This window comes from Lactuca serriola, chromosome 8, assembly GCF_051521515.1.
Source record: "Lactuca serriola cultivar US96UC23 chromosome 8, Lser_US96UC23_V15, whole genome shotgun sequence".
Classification (NCBI taxonomy): Eukaryota; Viridiplantae; Streptophyta; class Magnoliopsida; order Asterales; family Asteraceae; genus Lactuca; species Lactuca serriola.
The window spans coordinates 181,001,309-181,007,399 of record NC_136415.1 but is presented as its reverse complement, the minus strand read 5'-3'; positions in this window follow the sequence as shown (position 1 = coordinate 181,007,399).

Below are 6,091 nucleotides of genomic sequence, written 5' to 3'. Positions count from 1 at the left end.
TGGATCCCATTCCAAGCCTCATCACAAATAGGGACGAAATGGACATCAAATCTAACCAACAAAGAGGTCAAGAAACCCTAAACCTCCATGTTCATCATAACAACAGAAAGGGAGCCAAAATATTACCTCCAAAGTGATGCTCTGAGCTCCAAATTCAAAGAATGTCCACCTCCCTTGCTTCCCCTTAGCTAGAACCTCCTTTTCCTTGCCAAACAATGCTTCAAAGGTTAACAATGGCCTCCTCTCTCTCCCATAACGCTCAAGATCTCTTTAGGGTTTCTCTCTGGGGTTGGTGGCCACAAATGACGGCCATAATCCCCTTTAAATAGGTCTCAAACCCTGTAAATTAGGGTTTTATTAAACAGCATGGACTCGCCGAGTCCAGACGCGAACCCGCGTGCAAAAACCGCGATCCTACTCGGCGAGTTTAGACTCCAACTCGCCGAGTCTCCTCACAACACCCAAAAATAAAAGAATAAAAAAAATAATACCTGGGAATCTAGATGTTACAATTCTCCCCCACTAGAATCAGACTTCGCCCTCGAAGTCTCACTCTGCAAATAACTCCGGATGCTGCTCACACATGTCACGCTCCGGCTCCCAAGTTAACTCTGACCCTTTCTGATGCTGCCACTGGACCTGCACCAGTGGTACCTCTTTATTCCCCAGGACCTTGATCTTCCGATCTCTGATCGCCACTGGTCTCTCAGCATAATTCAGGCTCGCATCCACCTGAATATCTTCTAGTGGCACTACTGCCGACTCGTCGGCTATGCACTTTCGCAACTGCGACACGTGGAAAGTGTCGTGAATTTGACCCAACTCTGCTGGCAACTCCAAACGATAGGCTACCTTGCCTACCCTTGCGGTCACCCTAAAAGGACCAATATATTGGGGCCCCAACTTGCCCCTCTTCCTGAATTGAATCACTCCTTTCCAAGGAGAGACCTTCAGGAGCACAAAGTCGCCAACCTGAAACTCAAGCTCGGACCAACGTCTGTCCGCATAACTCTTCTGACGACTCTAAGCGGTCAACAACCTCTGTCTGACCTGCTGGATCTGCTCTGTCGTCTGAAGCACAATCTCGGTACTACCCATCACACGCTGCCCTACCTTTCCCCAACAAATAGGGGTCCGACACCTCCTCCCATACAACAACTCAAAGTGCGGCATGCCAATGCTCGAATGATGGTTGATGTTGTAAGATAACTCTGCCAAGGGTAAATACGTGTCCCAACTTCCGCCGAAATCCAACACACATGCTCGGAGCATGTCCTCGAGTGTCTGAATCGTCCGCTCACTCTGCCCATTGGTCTGTGGGTGGTATGCAGTACTAAAATGCAGTTTCGTACCCAATTCCTCATGAAACTTCTTCCAGAATCTGGAAGTGAAACGTACATCTCGATCTGAGACAATCGAAATCGGTACTCCATGCCGCGATACCACCTCTCTCACATACATCTCCGCCAACTTCTCCGCGGAAGAGCTCTCACTGATGGCCAGGAAGTGAGCACTCTTTGTCAACCTATCCACAATCACCCAAATTGCATTGACACCCCTCGCGGTTCCTGGCAATTTGGTGATGAAGTCCATGACAATCTGTTCCCATTTCCACTTAGGAATCTCCAATGGCTGCAACTTACCATGTGGACGCTGATGCTCGGCCTTAACCCTGCGACAGGTCAAGCATCTCTCTACAAACCATGCGACATCCCTCTTCATACTGGGCCACCAATAATCCTTTTTCAGGTCCAAAAACATCTTAGTGGCCCCGGGATGGATCGAGAATTTCGATCGATGAGCCTCCTCCATCAAAATGGTACGCATCCCGCCCACGGACGGTACCCAAATCCGACCTTGAAATGTCATAAGCCCCCGGCTATCGGTAACGAACTCCGATACCAGCCCGACAACTCGTTCCCTCTTCTGGCTCTCAGGCTGCACAGCCTCAGCCTGGGCCCCACGAATAGCATCCAAAACCGGGGTCATCACCGTCAATCTCAAACATACATCTCGCAATGGGGCGCTCTCCGCCCTACGGCTCAGTGCATCGGCTACAAAGTTAGCCTTGCTCGGGTGGTATAGGATCTCACAATCATAATCCATGATCACGTCCAACCACCTCCTCTGTCGCATATTTAGGTTGGGCTGATCCATCAAATGCTTCAAGTTCTTGTGGTCCGTGTATATCGTACACCGAACCCCGTACAGGTAGTGTCGCCAGATCTTGAGAGCAAACACTACCGCTCCCAGCTCCAAATCGTGAGTGGGATATCTCGACTCATGAGGCTTAAGCTGCCTCGATGCATATGCTATCACATGCCCCCTCTGCATAAGCACCGCTCCCAATCCGGATATCGATGCGTCACAATAAACCACAAAATCCTTTATGCCTTCCGGAAGGGCTAACACTAGGGCTTCGCATAACTTCCTGCGAAGTGTCTCGAACGAGGTCTGCTGCTCCGGACCCCAAGAAAACGCAACACCCTTCCGGGTCAACTTGGTGAGTGGCACAACAATCTTGGAGAAATCCTTAATAAATCTCTGATAATAGTCGGCCAATTCCAGAAAACTCCTGATCTCGGTGGGTGATCTCGGCACCTTCCACCTCATAACCACCTCAATCTTGGTCAGGTCGACCAATATCCCCTTCTGGTTAACGTGATGCCCCAAAAACTGGACCTCTCGTAACCAGAACTCACATTTGGAGAACTTGGCATAAAGCCTCTCCGATCTCAGAACTCCGAGGATCTCCCTCAAATGCTCCTCATGCTGCTCTCTGGATCTCGAATACACCAGAATGTCGTCGATGAACACGATCACCGAGTGGTCCAACATTTGTCTGCACACCCTGTTCATGAGATCCATGAACACCGTTGGTGCGTTGGTGACTCCGAAAGGCATCACCACGAATTCGTAATGCCCATAACGAGTCCGGAAGGCTGTCTTCTGGACGTCCTCCTCCCGCACCCTCACCTGATGATACCCAGACCTCAAATCGATCTTGGAGAACCAAGATACTCCCTGCAACTGATCAAACAAATCATTGATCCTTGGCAACGGGTAACGGTTCTTGACTGTTAGCTTATTCAGCTCACGATAATCGATGCACATCCGGAGCAAGCCATCCTTCTTCTTGACAAAAAGGATAGGCGCTCCCCAAGGCGAACTGCTCGGCCTGATAAACCCCTTCCCCAGCAGCTCTTGAAGTTGCGAGGATAACTCCTGCATCTCCGAAGGCGCAAGGCGATACGGCGCCTTAGCGATAGGCGCAACTCCTGGAACCAACTCAATACCGAACTCTACCTGCCTCTTCGGAGGCACACCCGGTAAGTCCTCTGGAAACACATCCGGAAACTCACGCACTATCAGGACCTCATCAACTGACTTCGGTCTCTCAGTATCAACCGTCGCATCCATCACATATGCCACAAAACCCCTACAGCCCAGCTGTAGACTCTGTCTTGCTCTGGCAGCCGAACAAAATGCTGACCCCGTACGTGTACCCTCGCCGTACACCGTAAGAACTCCTCCACTAGGGTCTCGAATCGTCACCAATTGACTCTCGCAGTCTATCACAGCTCCATATCAGCTCAACCAATCCATACCCACTATGACACACACATCCCCCATCGCAATCGGAATCAAATCTATCGGAAACTCCACCCCGAAGATCTCAAGGACACATCCTCGAATCACATCTGAAGCATACACTGCTCGCTCATCAGCTATGGAAACTCGTAGAGGCCGATCCAATGCCTCTCGACGGACACTCATATGCCGACTAAATGCTACGGAAACAAACGACCGACTCGCACCTGAGTCAAATAATACCAATGCAGGCACAGAACTCACAAGAAAAGTACATATGTATATCATCATATAAGCATAAAATCTCAACTCAAATAAAAGATGAAAAGAAAATACATACCAGCCACAACATCGGGCGCCGCGCGGACCTCCTCCGCGGTCAACTGAAATGCTCTCCCACGAGCCCTCGGGGCCTCGACCTTCACCGGCCGAACTCCGGTAACCCTAGCAGCAGGCGCAGATCCCTACGCTGATCCCTGAAGAAGCTTCGGGCACTCGGCCTTCCGATGGCCGGTCTGGTTGCAATGAAAGCAAACCGAGAATCCCTTGGGGCAATCCCTCGCGATATGCCCCTCCTTCCCACACTTGTAGCATACCCCAGCCCTGCAAGACACCTCATGGATCTTACCGCACTTCCCACAAGTGCGGCCCTTCGCGCACCCAGATCTCGAATCAGCAGGTCTAGCCCGCTTGGCTTCCGGCTGAGACTGAGCCGGCCGCCGATCCATCCTCTGAGACTCGGCCTCCTCCCTGGCCTGAGTCTCCAGCTCGATCTCCCTCTTCCGGGCATTTGCCTGGAGCTTAGCAAATGTTCGGTAAGTCGAGTTCGCCACGAACTCCTGAATATCTCTCCTCAGAACACCCAGATAACGGCTCATACAAGCCTGCTTAGTCGACACCTGCTCAGGGCAAAACATCGCCCTCTCATGGAACTTCCTGGTGATGACTGTCACCGAATCAGTACCCTGCTTGAGGGTCAAGAACTCCTGGATCAAATGTTCCCTCTCTACCGGGGGAACATACTCCTCTCGGAACATAGCGGTGAACCTCTCCCAGGTCACCTCAGAAATCTCAGCCAAAGTAAAGTTCGCCATCACGAACTTCCACCAATCCTTCACTCCCAGGCGGAGCTGGTTCAAGGCGAACCGAACCCTCAAGTGCTCTGGACAAGAGCACATATAGAAACATCCCTCGATGTCAGAGATCCATCTCATAGCGGCAATTGGGTCCTGCGTCCCGTCGAACTATGGTGGCTTCGTGTTGTTGAACTCCCGGAACAACAACGAGTCACCTCCCCGAGGTCTGACAGCAGCAGTTGCTGCAGCTGCAGCAGCCTCCGTCAACGCTGCGTACCGCTCATCAAAAGTCTCAATCAATGTGGTCTTGATGTCCCCAAACATCTCAGGAATCTCAGCCCGGATGGCAGCAGCCACCTCCTCATGAATCAACCGACGGATCTCCTCGTCGCTGACACCACTGATCTCAGGTGTGTGCCGAGCCCCAACCATGATGCCTCTGAAATACAACAAAAATTATCAGAGATTCGATCGAACATGCTCATACTTGATGACGCAACCCTACTTGTCCTCCGTCGTCCAAAAGATTCTTACTTGAAATGCCCACTGATCCGGTGTCTTCAGTAGTACGGGCCCAATACTACTGACCACACCGCATCAGCATTCACTTCAAGTCCTCCTCCTTGGATCTTGGATTACAAGTACTCTATTCTCATAAGCTCCTAACTGCTATCACTCACCCTTAAAGCATCTCAGCAGCAGAAAACTCCTAGGCTAAGGCATCACAAATCAAGCCACTCTAGTCCTAATATGTATACTTACCCTACTCTAGCATGCATAATATGACATATCTCATAACACATAAAGTAACGATACTTTTGGGGAATTCGTCGTTCGGGCGCTGGCTGATCGTACACACGGCTATGCTCTGTTTGTCTCAAAATTCTTTTACTCTTTTTCAAAAAAATTTACTTCATTATAAAAATTTTCCTCAATTCCTCAGTTTGAGTTCAGATACGCCCGAAGATGCATCCGAATCCCTTAAACCAAGGGCATCCACAATGCATTGAACTCCATAAAGTTCAATGGATTGTCACATCATTTTTTTTTACATTTTATACAACTCTATCAATTTTTTTTCTATAATGTATTGAACTCTATAAAGTTCAATAAAAAATTTAAAAAAAAAAAAAGATAACTTATAATAGACAAAACTTCAATAATGGTCCCTGTGGTTTCTGAAAATATCAAGTTTAGTCCCTAATTTCAAAAACCCTCACAGATGGTCCCTGTGGTTTCAAAACTTTTAACAAATGGTCCTTTTCGCTAACACCGTTAGCTTTTGGCCGTTAAGTGAAGGGCATTTCTGTCATTTCACTATTACAGGGACCATTTATGAAGTTTTGCCTTATTTAAAAAAAATAAAAAAAATATAATTATGTAATATAGAAAGGTCCTCTCTCTCTCTCTCTCTCTCTCTCTCT